The following is a 20,777-nucleotide window of genomic DNA, read 5'->3' as shown; positions in this document are numbered from 1 at the left end:
TGAAAAAATGTCCTTGAGTTAAAGTAAGCTACTTTGGCTTAGGCCTCTGTGCATTAATTCCTGCCAGCAATACTTAGGAAAAACATAAACTTAATTAAAACAGAAGGACTGATGTGGGTATTGGCCTTACTTTTATAAATCCTTCAATGTTGCTCCATTTAACCTTGCTAGTGAATCATTTTTCTTTGATCTTAAACTAATAGGATTAAAATCAACTTGTTAAAATTGAATCCTGAGGTCACAGTGAAGATTCATTAAGGCAGAACTGTAATAAAGTTACTATGTTTTCTTTTAGAAAAACAAAAGCAGTTGCTTATGGAGTTTATTACTCCAATAAGCTTTAATTTTTTTTCAGAGTTCCCTTATTATGATGCTAGAGAGTGACTGTAATTTTACAGTTCGATTTTGTTTTGCTTATAACTAAAAAGTTATTTATTTGTCATCCCACATCCATTCGGTCTGAGGCTAGAAGGGGTAAGGTGGTGTGAACCGGCTGTCCCCACAATGCCACGGCATCTTTGCGCTTGGGAACACTGGCAGCGTTTCTGGCATTTTTTCTGGAGCTCTTACACTATCCTTAATGGAAATAAAGGAAAGTTTAAAAACAAATCTGCACAGTCAGGATACTTCCTTGCATTTCACGCATACTTGAAAGGTAAAAATAAATTGCATAACTGAGTTAATCCAGAAACAAATGGCAGTCTAATGTCTTTCCCTGAACGGTGGAGTCACATGAGAGAGGGGCCGGACATCATTTGGCAGGTGGCCTCACCTTTCTGTCCTTTGTGCCATCCAGTGCAGGACATACTTTACTGGGAATCTCACATAATTGTTAGGAATCTTACCCTAATTTTGTAATGTGTATTAAGGTGCAAAGCATTATGTCATCTGATTCCAACTTCTTTACAGAAATTTTATGTATCAAGTGTTGGCAGCAATTTTGAGGTTAGTCACATTAATAACAAACTCTATAACAACATTTACTGCTATGCAGAATTTAATAGGGAAACTAAACATAGCAGTGGTTTCATTATTTAGTAGTGGCGTTACGTAACAATTTTATTTTTATTAGCAGGGGTGTTATATAGTAAAAATTGCCTATATTATGGACTACAAAACTACACTATAAACCTTAGTAAAGAGGCCAGTCAACCATGTGTAACTGTTGCATTCCAGAATCAACATACTTAGTCTTATGTCTAACATGATTTAGTATATAGCTAATGAGAGTAAGTCATGAGACACATAAAGAGTACAATTTTACGTAGAAATGTAAACCTATTCCTTTGCAACAAATAGTCATGGATATATTTGCATGTAAGTAATGGGAAAGAATAAAACACAGCCAAAAGGTAAATTCATAGGGATTAATTCATGCAGATGAGATACTGTAACTGTTCAGCACTTTGGTAGTAAAATGCTGAAGAATGTCATTTACAGCAAAGCCTTGAAAAGCTATCATCATGTCATCAGTATGCTGAAAAAATATGGTCAGTTAAAAAATTATGGGTTAGAGTTTTAATTACTGTAAATCTTTGTATGTTCTTGTTCAACAGAACGAAAACACTGACACCACAAGATGAGATTGTTTTTGTTTGGTTTTGTCTTTTCCTTTTCCTTTTCTTTATAATTAAACTAAATGAGATTTTTCATTTTTCACATTATTTAGTTTAATTTGTTTGAAAGCTGCTTGACTGTTTACTTTCTTATTCCAATTAAAGATTTGTGAAGTTATGGGTACTGTTTATTTGTCTAGTTAGTCAACTGGCTACATTTTTGGTCTGCTTTATTATTACATGCTGAATTCCTCTGAAGTCATATAATATTTACTTGTAGCCTTGTCTGGGTGAAAGAGAAAATATAAATTCACACTTTTGACTTATTGAAGAATAATCAAATAGTGTAAACAGTTCTGAATAGGCAAGATGTGGATCAGATTTGCTTCCCATATGATTTTGTTTGAAGAACTAATTATAGATTTAAGTATGAAAAGTACCATTATTTTACCTTCTAGTTGCAGTAATGTGCCTGCACACCTTCAGAAGTCTTCATTACTAGTTATTTATGCAATAGGTAAATGCAGTAGTGGAGTACAAAGTGATAAAACCATCTGAGTGGTAGTGAGAAAATTTCCTTAGAACTAAAATAATGCTATTTCTAATCTGCACAAATTTTATACACTCTAAGTTGCACTTTGAAGAAAAAAAATGCTGCTAGTATAGAAAATAAGAATTGTGTTTCATCAACAAATATTTTCATTGTGAAAGTCACTTTCTACTAAGATGTAAAAATAATTTAAGTTGCAAAAATATGCTGTCATATTTTCACACTTTAAAAATAATGTCAAATGTTTTGGTAAGAGGTTGGCTTGTTTCTCTGGACCATTTACAAATAAATATGAATAATCAAGTTGTAAATTTTCCAAGCTTACATCAAAATACCAGAAACCATTTAAGGGCACAGATTCTAAGTGAATTTCAAATACCCCCATGTCACAAAGCCAACGCAAGTTCATTCCAATGCAAAGAAGCACAGCAATGTTCAAAAACCACACTATAGTGTCTGAGAAAAGGCGTCGGGACTCTCGCGTCAGCGTACATCCGTGTTCTGCGGAAATCAAGAGAATTCGCTTGCCTAAAAACTGGGAAGTGCAGCAACGCTGCACAGCAGCCCTGAACAGTCATGCGCGATTTACATCAGTGGTAGTGCATCAGCACTAAATCTTAAAATGCTATTGCAAAGCAGTGAGATAAAAGCATAAACTGCTATGAAGGGAAAAATGGTAAGCAATTCTGTGAGGAGAACAATTGCAGCATGTATCCGTTCAAAATACATGTTTTTCTGACATTCTCTGTCAGATCTGACTGAAGAGCCCCACAATAAAAACAAGACTGTGTAAGAACTAAGGAACCACAGATGAAAAGTGGACAGACCATTATTTTGAAGTTTATGAAGCAGATGATGATCACACATCTTGATTTGTACTACTTTACTTTGGGCATAGTCCCACTGATTGAAATAACAAGGAAGCAGAGAGACAATTTCAAGGAATGTGAAGTACGGCACCGTATTTATCCTGTAACTACTTGTAACTTCAAGTTTAGTAGTGAAAAGTGAGTGGATTAACTAGAGGATTGAAATATGAGAATAGGGTATGTTTGTTCTCGGTCATTTTAAGAAATGGTGACACAAAGAACATGCTTATCTGTACAGAAGAAAAATTATCCAAAATTACATATGTTAAAAACAGAAAAATACCTATTCATGTGGAATGCAGCTACAGAGGAGGAGAGAGAGTACAGAAAACCTTGTGATACTTTTTAGAACAGAAGGGGTATCATCATGGCTATGGCCAATTCTACTTTAGATCCAAAACCAGATCTCAGATGCTGCAAAACCGAGCTAATGAAGACCCTTGCTGTCTAATGAACCCAGATCCCTAAGTTAGGCACCCAAACTACCTTTTCAGTACACAAAAGGAGATAAGCACCTAAAAATTCAGCAAAGGCTAGTACACTGATGGGAAAGCTGTTTCCAAGCTACCAGGGATTTTACCCTTTAATACATGTGAATGTGACTTTCACTGCTGAGGTCAGAATTATAAATGTCGCATTTAACATTCAATTTAAAAAAGCTTGAAGGAGAAAGCGTTGTTTCATGTTGAATATTAGCTTCTTCCTGAAAAGACAATAATAAAAGTGTCAGACACTACCCTATAATCTGTTTAGGCATGACAGCTTTCCTTAGGGAACATAAAAACTTCACTAAGAAGAAAAAAAGCTTTGAAAATCAGATTAACCTTCTCCCCCTAGCTTTGTAGCATTACCCCACTATAATACAGATATAATCTATACTGTCCTAATGCTTTGTATAATTCTTGTTAAATAGTCACTTGAAGCTCGTCTGGAAATCGCGGAACTAAAATGTCCATATTCTTCATACGTGTGTTTCCATTTCAAATGCATTTTCGTATGCTCTTGCAGGCTTTTAAAATCACATGGGCAGTTTCCTGTGAACTTCAAACAAAAATATCAGGTAGTTTTAATCTTCCTAGTACTCTTCCTGCAAGCAGTCACTGGGGCCATTTGAGGGATTAACTAAGAGGAGCTTTAAACTAGCCCCTCACGTAAGCAAGTGTCCCAGTCGACTTGCAGCGAAGCGTGACCTAACGCAGCCCTTAACAGCAGCTGGCGGTGGAGAGCCCTCCTGCATCACATGCTGCTCTGGGGCTCAGGGGAGGCCCCCGCCATCAGGAAGAGCTGAACTTTGACTTTGGCCCTTGCAACCTTGATTATCAGCAAGAGCAATTTGTTAAGGGTTATTGGGTGTACGGCTCTGAATCAGTTGGGCAGTCAGGAATTTCTAAAGCAAACAGCAAGAAGCTACACAATGTGCTATGTACCAAGGATCTTTGCATATACATTCATATATTGCACATTACACACACAAATCACACTGGAAGATTGTTAAAGTGTAGATTGAAAGGCTCAACACTTAGGATAGCTGCATATTCTTGTCTTTATACCTATGATCACAGAGTACTTGCCCCCCAAATCTCCAGTCAATGCACAGGATTGACAGCACTGACTAGCAAGAACAGCTATTCAATACTTTGTGTTGTCCTTATTGTTCAGTGAGTGTTTCACATGACTTACTTATTGACTCAGTTTGAACTTTGCTTGAAATACAGAATTACTAATTTTGTCATGGTTATCCCCTTTGTGTCTTTTTCACAAACTTGAATTAATCTTCCCCAGTGCAAAGTGAGATGATATTAAGAGGCAGGAACCTGAAGTACAAAAAGAAGGGTCATCCTTGTTGGGTGGCAGGCCAGATTTGACAGGTCTTAAGCCTCAGACCTGATCTTCTGGAGTATTTAGTGTTATATAATCACTTTGAATATTTAGAGCAGGGACACTAACCTAAGGTGAAGTTGTGGAGCTCCAGCACTTCAGCCAATCAGCCAGATTAGGTGTCTCAAACTGGGCATTAACAAACTAATGAGTGTTCAGCTTGTGACCACCTGTGAAAGCTCATTCTGAATGATTTGCTCAGCAGCACATCAGAACTTCATGGCAGAAGTACAGCAATGCTTGACTGCTTGAAAAAGGAGTCCATATGTTCCCCCAAATCTCTCCCACCATCGCCCTCTTTCTCTCCGGGACCTCATGGAGTTTGTTTCCCCATGGCTGCTTTTCCAATGTTTCTTGCATCCCTCTGTTCACACCTCCTGCTCCTGCCTATCCGGTCGCACTCTCCTGCAAACACAGCTTTCAGTTCTCGCTGCACACTACATACGCCAGGTGACACCTTTGCACCATGTTTTTAGCCAGGCTGCTTCTTTCTTTCTTATTGCGGTCACACTGTCTCCTGACACACCAATCTCTAGTTCATAAGAGACTGTGAGCTTTTCAGCTGCGACACCTCTGGGGTGGAGAGAGCCGAGCCCAGCGGGAACCTCTGGTGATCTCACCTCCCAAAGCAATGTGCCACCACAACCCACATGTGAAGTGAGATGTTCGAAGTCCCAACACTTAGAGTGTGCAAAACAGCACATTTTCCCCTACATGCAGTCTCAGAAACAGAGGAGCAATTTTTTTCTTGAAACTTTTCTTCAAAACTAAACTTGAAGTAGATACCCAGCATGGATAATTTCAACCTGCTGGGTAAAACTGATAAAGTGTAAGTAAAAATGTAAATGTAAAAAAAACCTGAAAAATGGTCTGAGAATGCATCAAGGATCCCTAATTGTAGGTATTTCTACCAATCCTGCCTAAAATATGTAATGCACAAAAGGGTGGTGTGAAATACTTTTGATTTGGGAACCTCTATTTATTTCATGTTACACGTAGACGGAATGGAAGTTCTACTTAATAATGCATATTTTGCAGCCAGGCATTGAACAAAGCATAGTTATGCTAAGAAAAGTTTCTAAGGACTGTATTTCAACAGTCCAGAAAATGTTAGGGATGAAGTAAGATGGATATCAAACCCATTAATTACAGCAGTAAGCTGAGACTGGAGGGCAACCAGTAGAAAGACAAATATCCAGGCAAGAATGGGATTTGGGATTTGACACAGGCCAGGAAACCAACAGACTCTGATGCTGAAGCCAACTGAAAACGCAGGCAGAAGGAAAAGCCAGAGAACTGGGCCCCACCAAAGTGGGCCACAGCCTGTGTAGTAAGATGAATTTTAAGCAGCCGTCTGCTGCAGTGAGGTTGGGAAACCGGCTTCCTGAGTAACTCCTCACCTCTCTCTCCCTGCTGGGGTAGAGATCTGACTCACCGAAAAATTAGATTCCCTTAGGTCATTTCTGTAGCTGATAAAAATAAATAGATCTGCAAGAAATTTTTGTGTTTATTTCTGATGTTTTTAATTGATACTGACAATTTCCATTTATGAACTGATGAACTGAAGATTTTAATTTAACAGGGCAGACTTCTTTAAATAATCTATGTAGGGCAGAAATGCATATTTTGGCATGAAAAGATAGTTCTGTTCCCCAGTGTCTCTGGAACACCACAGACTTGAAAGCAACGGTTTTTGTTGTATAAGCAAAAAAAAAGTGCATGTGAAAGCTGAATTTTCTTTATTGTTTTCCTTGAAAATATCAGCTAAACTTTCCAAGGGAATATATTTAGAAAATCCACATTGGTTGATTATAAACAAATCAAACCAGATGCATTAACAGCCTTCATATGAAAATTCCCAAGCTAGACTAGATCATACTTTGGAACTGAAATTCTGTAGCAGCTTGAAACCTGTAGATTGAGAAAATATGTTTTATACCCTTGTCTCTAAGCATTACCCTTGAATAAATTCACAGATTTCATTGAGTATGTTGCCTATCATAGAGTAATCAGTGGATAATGAACACTGGATATGTTTCCAGCTTTAATGTTGGTAGATCTGTCAGATGATGCCCTTCTGCAGTTATGGTATTTACTGATCACTTTCAAATTCTTGGAAAAGGGAATTCTGGATTTCCAGAGCTATATGGCAATACATTTGTTTAGATGAAAAAGTTACTCTGATGCAAAAGCACCTGCAAGGTCAGGACCTGTATTTTATCAAAGTAGCAAATATGAGCCATATGTTAATACTGAAACTGCCTTCATATCTTAATGTGATAGCATATGATAGTATAGCTTCAGAAGAGGAATGCCATTTTGAAGGGGAATCTATAATGAATGAGATATATAATGAACAGAAATCACTGCAACCACTTTAAGTCTAGCATACGGTATCATTTGCTGTACTGCCTAGTCTCAATCTGTGCCAAAGATGAATTTTTCATAAATATGGTCATTCAACTGTTCTTTTACATACTTTATTTATTAATGTTGGATTGTAAAGGCAATGCGTTGACTCAGTTTTTGAGATCTCACCTAATTTATATACATTTCAATGTATCTAGCAAAACACTACCTTTGAGCAAGAAAATATGCCAGACAGGTCCTCAATTACATTGATTTACACCAGTAGAGGAATCATTCCTCTTTCTGACATATAGCAAATGTAGATACTGAATAGAAGCTGAAGTATTTGGCATTTGAAAATTTGAGATGAAAAGGAACACATTTAAACCAAAGAAGGAAAAGAAAAAAACTTAGTTATTAATTCAGGGTGCCTTTGCCCAACTCAATGCCCACTGGAGTGCAAGAAGGTTCCCGTGAAAATCAGTTTAGAGCCAGACAGCAGTTGGCAAAAACTTTGGAAAGGGGTCTCACCCATTATGAAAAATGAATTATTCAGCATTAAACAACAGCATATTTTCTGATATGTTGGCTTTTTAAAATACTGGCCCCTTTCTATAAATTTCAGTTGATTACAAACTCTTTTTTAATTTTGTATTTGCTATTACGAATGCCACTAACGTAGATCTTCTACTTATAAATCTGAATTAATTAAATTGGAATATGCCAGTGAAAGCAATCTCTTTTTAAATACAGACCCTTTGGGTCTTGAAAATCCCTCTTATTAGGAATAACTGCTATTACTTCAAAGCAACTAGTGAAAACCAAGTGCTCTTTCATTTTTTAATAAAGAGATTTGCTGGTCCAAGGGGGCACACCTGACATTGTTTGCATCCAAAGCAAGTGGTCTGTAATAAGTGGCCCAATGAAAGTGTAAGCCTGCTTTCAAGGGTCATTGGCTTTTCTGACTGTTACTTGATCTGTTTAGAACTGGCTAATTTGTTAATCAGAGCAAAGCTTCAAACTTACTGCAATTACCACCTGAATGCTATTTTCACACACTAATAATTAAAGTGAAATTCTGTACAAAATTGTCATAGGCTTTTCTAAAACAGCAAATGCATTAACATCTGGTGTAATATTAAATCAGGCTTCAGAAGTCAGAAGTTTGTTCTGTTCATATAGGGATTTGAAACTAATTTTCTCAGATATTTTGCATCAATGATTTTCCTTTTCCTCCTACATACTATATATCAGACTGAATTCATTTTCATCTCACACTGGTTTATGTCTATGTGTTTTCTGGAGTTATTCACCTGGAGCATAATGCAAAAGAGAGTTACCGTCTCTCTATATCATACCACTAGTCAGATTGGTTGCAGGAAGCACAGAATCCAAAAATGATAAAGGCTTTAAGGGTTTGTCTGCATGAAGAAGTCACCTTGACATTATTCAAATCTGATTTTAAACAAACATAGATAACTGGTGCCAAACTCCAACTTAAAAATTCAGCTTTCTCCCTTGGTTCAATTTAGTCCTTTCCTAATTGTTTTTACATTAGATCTAATCTTCAACCAAAAGAGTGTCCACACAGGTTTTTGCTCAAGTTTTGCTAAAAAAAAAAAATTAAGTTAAACCAGTTAAATTTTCTCATGTAAACTTCTTTCCCTATAACAATACTGGCTCTGTATTGTGGGGAAAATAGAGAGAAAATCATTGAATAAAAAAAGTAAGTCAGTTGGAAAAAAGTGACCTGCTTCTAAGAATATTTATGCATTTTCTCCTGACTTGGCTTGGGGAAGAAAACAGCTTGACAAAACATCAGCTGTGAGCAGGATGTTTCTGCCATTGAAAATCCACATGGTCATACTTGAGAGGCTTCTGGAAAACGAAATGCTGTAGTTTAAAAATTGGAGAGTTTATTGGAAAGGCTTTTACCCTAACATCCGCCAAGGAGGATCTGGTTTCCAGCGCAGTTATCATGTTTTGCCTGTTTGAACTGGTCACTCAGGAGTTACCATAATAATGCATGCTTTTAGTTGTTTTATGTGTAACTATTTAGCTAGAGAAATATACAGCGAAATCTTTCATAAAAAATACCTTTTTACTAAATTTTTTAGACCCACTGCCAGAAGAGTATTTGAAAAGGAAGATATATTGACATCTTAGCTTGATTAAAGCATAAAGTCTTCATCCTCCTTACTCTGTGCACATATAAATCACTGAAAAATGCTGTTATGTTCAAAATCATTGTTCCTTTTAGTCTTTCCAGTCTGGAAGTCAGATACATTACTGTAGGCCAGTCTCATTGCTTGAAATAAAATATTTCTCCGGAACACCACAGTTAGTCTTTAACTGATTTACTATAGTTAAACAGTAACAGTGAGAGTGTTCATAGTACCAAGACTGGTGGCAAAGCCACCCATACAAACAAGCCATTCATGAGAGCAGGAGAGCTTTTGAATAGTCTGAGGTTTTTCTCAACACTGCAGTGTGGGGAAAGCCTATCAAGGAAATATGAATCTAGCTCCGCAGTCCAGCTGGAATAAATTCTAAAATGAAAGGTCTCAAGATACCAAGTGAGACCACTAGTGTTTTGAACATTACAGGGAAAAAGATCGGTCTCTGCATGAATGTCTGTGGTGTGGTGGAGACACCTTAATGCCCTGGCAGCATTTTTATACAGCAGATTAAAAATGTGAATACTCAACACTGGTGACAGTCAGCAATACTGACCTGGGGAATTATGTTGTCTTGTATTTGCAGAAGGTTCTCTTTCTTTACTGGTTAGGGGCTGCAGCTGACCAAAATGATAATGAAGATTATTAAATCTATTCAAAGGGGACTGAGCTAATCTTTCATTCCAAAACAATCTTCATGTCAGCTAGGCTACGATCTGGTTATTACATGAAAATTGCTTTGGTTCAGATGGCTTGGGGAATAGGACCTCATCCATTTGAGAAGCCCTTCCACCTTTCTCCATTCATCTTTAAACTGAGTGTCCCTTTCAGGTTGCTTGATATCTGGCTTTGTCATTCTACTCTACTAGTTTATAGGCAATGCTGACAAAAAGTATTTCAGAAGCTGCCAGAGTATGCTTTACACACACCTTTTCTAGATAGCCAACCACTCAGTATAATTAGAATTTATTTGAAGACTTTGGGTATCTGACACAGTGTTTATAATCTTTATTATTTTAAATACCAGACTGCCTGAATACTCATGGAAATATTAGTATCTGTCGAACACAATTATCTTTCAAAGTGTCTGCAATTTTGGAGGATTATTTGTGTCAACCCAAAACAGGAAGTTTAATCTGGCAATAGCTAAAGGACTGCATGGAGGACAGAGAGAGAGGGAGTTTTGTGTGTATCAGCTAGGCGGCTTTCCTCCGGCACTGCCAACTGATAGAGATGGGCAGGAGGGGTTTATGACGTTACTTAACCGTAGCACTTTAGTAGTATAGTTAGAAAAAAACCACTACTATATATGTCACAAAAGCGTAACATGATTCAAAGACAATTTTGGAAACAGATGTTGTACTTGAAGTATGATTCCAATTATTTAAGGTATTATATTATTGGCTATTCTGACTGTCATAGCAACCAGTTCAGCTCAACATACACAATCTCTAGTTTTGTAATTTCCTCTCACGTGGTATTTTCTGTAGTGTGAATGATTTTTATTTAAAACTCCACCTTCTTGGCCACCAGGGTTAGGAGTCCATGAGTACCTGCCTAGGTCTCCCTGAAATGCTGCTTATTCCAGGTACCATACCCTCTAGAGGCAAACACAAATAAAATAAGCTAGGCTGAGTATCTAGGCCAAGCAAAGAAATCTACAGTGTCCAGCCAGAGGGCTAGATCCAAAAAGAGCTGATTCTTAGCAGTGGAGTCCTGCCTCCTCTGGAACAAGCCTCTGCCCACTTAATATCATGTTTTGTGGCGTTGCAAGGAAACCGATTGAGCTGGAGTCTGCTCAGCCTAAAACACGCACCGCACTGGCACGAGCTCACCGTGCAGCCAAACTGTCACCGGCACGGGGATCCTCCGCGCCGGAGGGGTCCAGGGCTTCTCCCGTTGCTGTCCCCATAGGACAGCCATAACTACTGGGGCTGAACTTTCTGTTTCTGCTTACATTGTTTATCTCACCAGGAGGAAATACTCCTCTTTACAACAGTGATGATAGTATAAAATAAATAACCTACCTGTGGCAGAAGGGACAGAGAAGCATAAGACATTGCTTCTAGGTTCTCACAAATATTCTCCAACAGCTTCCCTTTGGAGAGGCATTTTGCACAGCTGATGTCTGCTCAAAGCAGGTGCTCCGAGTTGTTTTGGTGTTTGTTTGGGGGAGCTTTACAGCAGAGTTACAGCTGCCATGTTTTAGTTTTCAACACACTCAGAAAATAGAAACAAGTAGTCTGCTTTGTAGAGCTACAGACAGACACAATAAGCCAAGTTTTAGGGCTGCTTCAGCATTTGTGGTGTTCTCACCAAGGGAAATTTTTCTTGTATGAGCAATAAGATTTTTCTGATTGCTTTTTTGTGCTCAGATCTCAACTTTGAAAGCTGTTGACACACATGCACAACAGACTTGGCCTTTTTTTTTTTTTTTGCTCAATTGAAAGCAGCTTTTCTTTCTTTAGATTTATGATATCTTGTTTTCCTGAGTATTGAAATGCTTTGAAAAAAATATTAATTTTCTGTGGGTAATATATTTTAGCAGAAAATTGGTGAATGCTAAATGTTTAATGTTTAAAGCTAAACAATGAAAGCTGTTACGGACATGGAAATACAGTATTAGCAAGTGTGCTTTAATAAAGATAGGTAGACAAGAGAAATATGGCTCCCAAACCTTCTTACAGAGAAGCTTTAACAGACTGAGCTACAGATGTTCAAGACCCCACTGCCCCTGCCCATACCTGGTTGCTCTGCTGAAGATTACTGCCCCTACTGCAGGGGCACCGAAACGGGCACGTGCACCTCGGGCTCTGACGTCTGCACAAATCCACCATAAGCAGCTCTTAAATTACTGCGCTCCACTGCGAGCTGAGGCTGTAAACTGCCAGAGGGCTGGGCCATGCAGCTGTGGCAGTAAAATCTTAAACCACAGCCAAATCCACCAGAACATGTCTGTCTGAGCCCTAATTTTCTAAGAAGGAAAAAAAGCTTACACAATTTTACAGATTTCTTGCTTCTTTGTGCCATTCACACACATGCCTCCTATGTAGGAGCTTCTGAAAGACCTTGTCGACAAACATGGAGGAGCCTCGCCCATCCTCGGGGCCCCAGCTGGCAGCCGAGGCGCTGTGGCCCCCGCCGGAGGCCGTGCTGTTGCGGCTCGGCCCCGCGCGGCTCCCGCCAGCCCGCCTGCCTGCGCGCCCAGCTCACCCATCTGTCAGCCACGTCTCCCGCAGCCCCGGCACCGGCTCTCTCACAAGATAGGTCAAGGCTTCTGCAGTGCCTAGGATCTGCTTGTGCATTTGTTCAGAAGTATCAGCATTTTCCAGTGCAGAAGCCCTGTTCAGATAAGCAACCCTAAGCACACATAATGGATGTAGGCACATTCGAGTGTCGTGTGCTTTTAATAGATTTGCCTAAAAAAGGAAGAAAATATGCAGATATTCTGGTCATAGGTATCTCAACAGTTGGACCCTTTAAGAATGCTATTTTAATTGCAAGTCTGTAATGTTGTGTTTGTTCTTTAACTGTTTTTAGAAACAAATTAATGGTCTTCACTAAAATTCCCTATTTTCAAGCTGGCCTACTAGTATTACCTGTCCAGTTTTTGCCAAGCTAGATAGTAATACTGTAGCAGAAGGTTGGGGGCTCACTCAGTTCAGGACTGATTTGCAACAATTAAATTACTGTTCCTGAAATTAGAAAATCCTTCCTAATTCAGGGCATGAGTCTGGAATCCTTTATCACAAAAGTATCCTATATTAATGCAGCAAAAAAATATAGCTGCGTTGCATGCAGCCTCTTGAGGAAGGGCCTGAGGATTTGTATAGAATTTGCATTTTGCCCCTTGGCTTTCAGGTAATTAGGGACATCTCTAGATTTGTTTCTCAAATTAAGACCAGTAGAGGAGTGACAGTGAATTCCAACATGAACCTACAGGGCCATGTCTGCCATGCTGCGAGTCTTTTCCCAGGGAAGAAAACAAAGACTACATTTTAGTTAATCTTATGGTGAGCCATTTAAAAAACATGGGAGAATGTGTTAAAAAGAATAAACATAACAGAAAATGAGATATTTAACTTGTATATCTGATAGAATTATCTTCTTGGGTTTTAAGGTTTAAAAATTTCAGATGTTCTTGGAGGGGAAGTCAAGTATTCATTTTAGGGGAAAAATCAAGATGACTAACATTGCATGTATTTAGCTTAGCTCCACCAATGTTTATAGCACTAGACACACAGTGTTTTACTGCAATAAGATGAATATTTATTAACAATTCAAAATGATCTGTTCCAAAATGCACAGTACACTCACATGGTGTTTTACCACAGCAGACCAGGTGTTTCCTGTCTGAGGCTTGGAATGGCTGCTAGCTTACGATAGGTTTACTGAGCAGTGCTTTTTTTATATGTTTAATGTGCAGCAAGGCAACATTTTTACTCTGTCTTATCCTTCAAAATGCAAATGGTTAAAATTGTGAAAAGCTGATATTGCCTAATTTAATATGTAAGAGGGACTCGCGAAAATTTAATATGCACAAGGAACTGTCATCGTTCCTTACTTATTTCAATATCTTCACTGTAGTTTTCTAAAAAAATTTCACTAACATGGAATGGGAAAGTGAAGAATTCAGTGGAAACTGAATTTTTCTATACAGTGCTTCCGTATGACATTTATGTTGATGGTAATTCCATAGCAGATTTGTGGTAATGTATGGACTCTCAGTTTGTTCTTTTTTAAGCTGTCCAGCTGGGCGTATTGGACTGTTCAGTAGGTTGCAACTTAACACAGTGTTTCAACACCATTAAGGCAGCCTGTGTGAGCTGAAAAATACACCCTTCCCACACAGCCAGAAAGAATTTTAGTTACAATTATACTTGTAGGAGATACATACTTCTCCTTACGCAGAGAACTGTGAAATTGCAATAAATCAATTCCTGATAGCAGAGATGAACCACAACAGGCATCGCCAGCACACCAGAGTCCTGCGGCCCCCTCTCTGCCCACACACGCAGCCCTCCTTCCAACAGAAACGAGGGGAATAGGAATAGAGAAATATGCACTGAAACGATACACACGCTGTTTCAAGAGTCAGCTGTGGGAACATCCATACTCCAGGAGCAGAAAAACTCCCTGGGGCACACACAGCCATAGTTACATAGGTTAGAAACTTCAGTGTTCACAGTGATTGTGATCTTCATTAAATTTTACTTAGGTCTGAAACCTGTCATTATAGAGCTTGAACTCTAGAGTATTTTGCACCAACATTTCTTTATTACTAGTGTATCTGTCCAAGCCACTGGACACATACCTAAGGACGTGATCCACTTTTCCATGACATGTTCCCCGGATGGAAAGCTTTACCTTAGGATTATATGTGCATGCCATGTTTAGAAGGTGTGCTCTTCTATCAGCTAGCTTACAGAGAGGAAACTAGGTTGTTGCTTATTTCTGGGTACTGTAGATAGGCTAGTAAATCGCTCAATCAGTAGATTTCCAAAAGAACTCAATTATACTTTCAGTGATCACACCACAACAGGGAGGAGATCTCACAAGCATTCAATTGCTTGCAAATTCCATTTCTTTTGAAAATCTAACCTTGATGATAGTTGCTTGCCTTCTGAAAACACTGGCTGAGGTGACTAGTAAGCCAAAGGAAAGTGGTTTCCTTTACAGTGCTTCCACAGGAGGTGAGCATCAGCAGGGAAATACTGAATTTTGACTTGATAACCCTTTTTTGCCTAACTTACTAACTAGGTATATTGCTTTGTTTACGTGATGTAACAGCACCATTTTAAAACACATCGACCATCACTCTAAATTCATTATAATAAAAAGAAAAAGAAAATAAAAGAATATCAATGTGTCTTCATCGACCTGACTCTTTTCAAAGGTCTGAAAGGAGAGAGGAGCTTTGCCAGGGCTCAGCAACCTCAGCCAGGAGGCACATTCTGCAGCGGAACACTCAGGGCCCAGCCGTAGCCTCTCCCTTCCGACCAGACATCCACCAGCCTGAGCGTTTATGTTGTTGTATGGAAGACAAGTTGGTTCCCTGTGTTTTACATTTCCAGACAAGGCTTTACAGGTTAATCTTTTTTTCAACTCCACTAAAACTTACCAAAAACCAAACCTTACCATAATATCTGCACACCACTAAATGATTTACTTCTTAGAAAACTGTCAGTTACATTCTGCTATGATCTCGTACATCCAAATAGTCAAAAACCAGAGCTTTAGGAAGAGTACATTGCAGTAGTCTGTTCTGGAGGTATAGTTAGCCACAGTGAAATCTGCACCCTAAAGGAAAGGACATTACTGATGGGTTGGAGGCAGAGAGGCAGGGAGGACAGAGGTGGTCACACCTGCTACCTGAGTAGTGAATAATCTATGTTCCTAAATAAATCCTGGCTATCTGTAAGATTGTTGTCACTGTCTCAGAAGGACCAGATATAAATGCTTCTCCGTGAAAAGTAACATGAGAATCCATTTCAAAGAGACATGACCAGCCAAGGGAAACCAGCCAGTGCTCCCAGCTAAGTTAATTCTGTTCTGCAAGTCTTCCTGAATGCTTTGGTGGAAGTCAGAAAATGCTTCCTTCTTCCACAGGTCTGTCCGCTGACTACAACTACTCTGGCTGTTCCAGGCAGTTCCTCTTAAGCCCTCCGCCCAGAGCATAGCACAGTTCTACTTTCTCCCATCTGCTTTAAGAAACAACAAACTACAGTTGCAAACTGCAATGGTAAAGCCAAGGTAGAGGGAAATTCAAAAAAAAAAAAAACATTCTATGAATAGGAGGGAACAAAAAGCTTTGACAAAGTCCCAAGCCAGGAAGCAAAGATATTATCAGGAAGCTCCATTCCTAAAAAAAACAAAACACATTTTTTCTGCAGACACCTAGTGAAAATGAGATTGCAAAGATGGATGGACTAACTGAAACAGAACAAAGTACTCTACAATGTCCCTGTCACATGGAGATAAGAAAAGTCTGAGGCTCTTAGAATACAATTCTTCAGAGGGCTGTTGAGTTCTTTCAGAACTGCACAACACACACAGTACAGTATCTTTTATATGGTGTTAGTCCAGAGGGTTTTGATAACTACTAATTCTAAAAAGGGTATTAAACTGTATTCTCAATATTATTCCTAGCCTAGAGATGCCTTCACTGGTGTTCTAGTCAACATTATAAGCTGTGGACCAAACACTTCCTCTGAATATATCTACAGTGTCCAGCAGAAAACCTGAAAGATTTTCTGGAGGTGGAAGAACCACTTTTTATTTTAAACCATCAGCGCATGCCTGCAGGATTCAATACAGCCTTACTGATTTGAGGGCACTGAATAAAGCAGTGACGGGAGCAGCTGCAGTTTAAGTTCATTGCTAGGAAGCCATCTAGCGGCGAGTTGTTTTCTAAGACATTCTAAATTCTAAAAAGAATTTGTCCTGCTCATGTATCACAACAATTTTAGATTTGGCACATAAAACTAAATAAAGGGACTCACAATGTGAGAAGTGGACTCTTACAAGATTTGGTGTCCAGTCCTGGAAGCCTATATTCATATAAATGGGTTTTTTGACTACTTGTGTGTCGATTTTGACTACTATATGTGTCAATGTTCAAAGAATTTGACACACGGTTTGCAAAATATTTGATCAGTAATTAACATATTGTACGTATATTTTAATTAAAGATACAGAACATGCTTTCTGCTTTGGTTTCTGCAATGTTTAAATAGGTGGGATTGTAGGCAAGGCTAGGGCATACTAATTCTATGAACTAGTTCCCCATTTATTGTCATTCATTGTGTACAAGGGGTGTTCAAATTAAAAAAAAGAAAAGATGTGCTCTGAGGATGGGAAGCAATGTGTCTGAAGTTGAAACATGCTGGAGTTGTTCCAGCTTCCCACCAACTTCTAACAGGCAACCAACTGCATGGGGATCCTGAAAGCAGGAAAACTTCAATGCCTTCCACTCGCTGAACATAAGCTGGCCCTTGCTCTGTATTTGTGTTGACACCATCAGTGATGCGGGGATACAAAAATGTTTTGTCTTCATACATATTTACAGGCTAAAGTTGATTTTTTTTAAATAGTCATGGCAATGTGTGTCTCATTTAAGTAAAAGCAGAGACATTACTATCTTGAGATAGGACATAAAAGGGAAGGTTTTTTCCTATTCAAAATGGCAAAGAACTGAAAATATTCAGAAATGGTTGAAACCTCATGTTGCCTAACCTACTAATATGAATGGCCAGTGGGACTTCTCGTAGGTGGATAAGAGAAGTAGGGTCAACCTTTTATGTTACAGTATAAGAGGTTTTTTGTATTGGTTTCACTAAGAGAAAGACCAAACCCCACAATGCAGGGACTGTGCGTTCCTGTCCTATTCACATACCTTTTCCATCAGAGCAAGTCCCTCTTCTCTTTTACAAGTATCTTAAATCCCTGGTGTCTTAATATGAATTGGGCCAGAAACTGTGATCAAACTGATTTCCTATCTGAGGAAGTTAGACCTTATAATGCACATCCAGTATCACCTTCTCTGGTTTGGTGCCTCAGAGTCCTTCTCAGAGCTGTTTCCCTTTTTCTTTCTCCAAAGGGCCTCATTAACCTTCTCCATTTCTTCTCCTACCGAAAGGTCTTTCTCTAATTTTTAGCCTTCCTTTTTAAGTGTCTGCATCTTGGACACCTTCCCTTCACTGCATTGGATCACACATTTGAAATCTTTTCCCCTCTTATCACTTCTTTTTCAGTCTCACCTTACAAGCTTTAATTTGTTGTTTGTTCTTCACTTAGGAATAGTGGATATTGGGAACAGTATTAGGTAAAACACATTCCTTTTATCAAGAATTTTATATTCAGGTTTTGTCCTACGTCCCAGTAAGGTTTTAAGTGTACACATGTATTTGCTGTCACTGAAACGAGAGAAGGTCTTTCTAAAGGTCTTTTAACTGAAAGCATAGGAAAAGAAATAGTTTACACAGACTATCTTCAGAGATTTCTTTTCAAAAAAATTAAGCTTATTAGAAGATGTTTGACATAGTTGCTTTTTTTCACTCACAACACAACACGACATACTTTTAAGTGTGGATTGGAAGGAAATCATTGCACTTCAGTTTCCAAAGTGAAGATAAAATACTGTTAGGCACCTTCCCCCTTTTTCAGCCCAGCACTTTCAGAACTATCACTGTAGTCCAGTCCCCTCTGGCCAGTCCACTGCTATTAAAACAATTTTCCTTCGTACCAGGTCCAGCTCACATAATGTAGAAAAGGACCCAGTGTGTCATTTTACATGAAGAATTGCCACTAGAAATCAGCAGGCCCTGGGGTACACTCTGTTCTGCTGCTGTCTGGAGCTCCAGACCAAAGCTGTGACTGTAGCACCCATCTCTGACTTACGTCTATGTTGAACCCTTCTGGAACTGAAATAAGAGAAAGAAATCTTCATGAAAGAAATAATTGTTTTCAGAATCTGATCTCTTGATTGTGGATGCAAAGAATGTCAATACAAACACAATCAGAACTAGGAGAAGGTCTAAAATGTAGTCTGGGCCAACAACATTAAAGAAAAAATTGTTCTGTGGCCAGAGAAGGTAATGAAGCCAGTGTTCTATAAATTAAAGCCCTTTTTCCACTAAATCCTTTGTTTCCCTCTATGACAAAAGCCTCAGGCTTCCCTTATGCCCCTGTGACACACCCACCAAAGATTAATAAAACGTGCCGTGGCTTGCCCAGCATGGTACACGTGCTCCTTGACCACCTAGTTCCTACCTTCCTTTCCTTTGGTGGGGCTCTACCCCCCTGCCAGCTTTCATGACAGCTCCAGTATCTTTTCAGCTTCTTACCATCTGTCAAGGTTGGCAGAAATTAGCCAACCAGTCCAAAAGTTACTGGGAGGAAACCGAAGGCAGCGCATGGATACAAGCTACCTTTCCCTGGGAAGCCAGGCTAAAAAGCTCCTGGAAGAGTCAGCATCAGACCCTGCAGAGGCCCCTCCTCCTCCTGCCCTGCAGAAAGCAGAGCACTTCCAGGAGACGGGGAGTTACTCAAAATATAGGAAATTTTCAGTCAGTGTGATTTGACACACTGTGTTGTGCACTGCTTATATGGCGAAATGGCACAGTACATGTAAATGGCTGCTTCAGCATGCGATGCCTCTTGGCTTTGGTTTCCAGCACTGCCCTGTACCGTCCTTGGAGCAGCAGCAGAGCTGCTGTGCCCCGGAGTCGGAGCTGCGCGCTGGGGGGCAGCGAGGAGGGGCCCAGCAGCTCCCGAGGAACAAAGTGACGGTGAGCGCTGGCCCGCTCGCCCCTTCGTGTGCACGGAGTCAGCCCCCGCAGAATTATTTCATTCGGAATCAAAAGGAATTATCCCCAGAGGCAAGGAGACAACAGAGCAGGATTCAAGGCCCTGTCAAGCCGACAGAAAGTTGCCTGTATTGGGGGTTGGCTCGGACTCCTTACACAGAGGTACCATATGGAGGGGAAGCAGGAGTTGCTGTGCGACCGCTATGTTGGTTTTTTGGCTCAGTGCTGTAAGATGTAATCCCACCAAACCTCCGGCAAGTGGTCAGAGCCGAAGTGCAGAGCTGCTTCCAGGCAGCTCTCATGAATAAAAACCCTCATTATTTCTGAGATTTACTAATTGTATTTTTGATTTGGAACACTGGAAATGAGAACACCGATTTTTCTATTTGCACTGACTCCAGTTCTTTTTGGCGTAGGCACCCTAGGGAAGCAGTGATTTAGTCATCCAATCACGTAACAACGTGGGACTTAATGAGGAACACATTTGTACTTTCCATTCTCCATCTGAGAAAAGGCCCTATAAATAAAGCATATTTGCCCTCAGATCAAGAAACCCTTTTCTTAAATAATGTCATTAAATATTAAATTAGAGGTACAGGCAATTACTGGTAAAAATGTTAAATACTGTATAACCTCTATATATGACCTAATTTAATATAATTTTATAAATGCTTGAATTCAATTAAAAAAAAAAACTTTTGTATAATATTAAAACTGTGCGCTTAGTTTTCCCCAGAGCTCACAGTAGGTTACTGTGAGCCAAACAGCATTACAGAATTTGTTGAAAATGCCAAAAGTCTAAGGATAGATTCTGTACACTTCTAGCTGAATCCTTAGTCACTGAACAGCAATTACTGGGCAGAAGCTGCTGTATTAAATAATTGCTACCTAATAAATATATTTTAGACACGTTATAAACCTGGATGTTAAACCTGTTAGAGTGAATGAAATGTTTATTGCAGAAAAATATACAATTTGCTGTTTTGACCTAGGTGCGTTGTCATGGAAACTGAAATCTTTCTTGTGCAATAAAAAATCTGCTTGTCATCTGATTTGAGCCAGTTATTTGCACAGGTGGTTTTCTTAGCAGA

At 39.2% G+C, this 20,777-nt stretch overlaps 1 protein-coding gene across 1 annotated transcript in view; it reads left to right on the top strand.

Annotated features, from left to right (window-relative positions):
* PDZRN3 (PDZ domain containing ring finger 3) overlaps positions 1 to 20,777 on the top strand; it is a 156,904-nt gene that overhangs the window by 54,475 nt on the left and 81,652 nt on the right. The window lies entirely within an intron of this gene.

Source organism: Dromaius novaehollandiae, chromosome 12 (assembly GCF_036370855.1).
Source record: "Dromaius novaehollandiae isolate bDroNov1 chromosome 12, bDroNov1.hap1, whole genome shotgun sequence".
Classification (NCBI taxonomy): Eukaryota; Metazoa; Chordata; class Aves; order Casuariiformes; family Dromaiidae; genus Dromaius; species Dromaius novaehollandiae.
The sequence above is the reverse complement of the archived record's forward strand: the minus strand, read 5'-3'. Positions and strand labels throughout refer to the sequence as shown.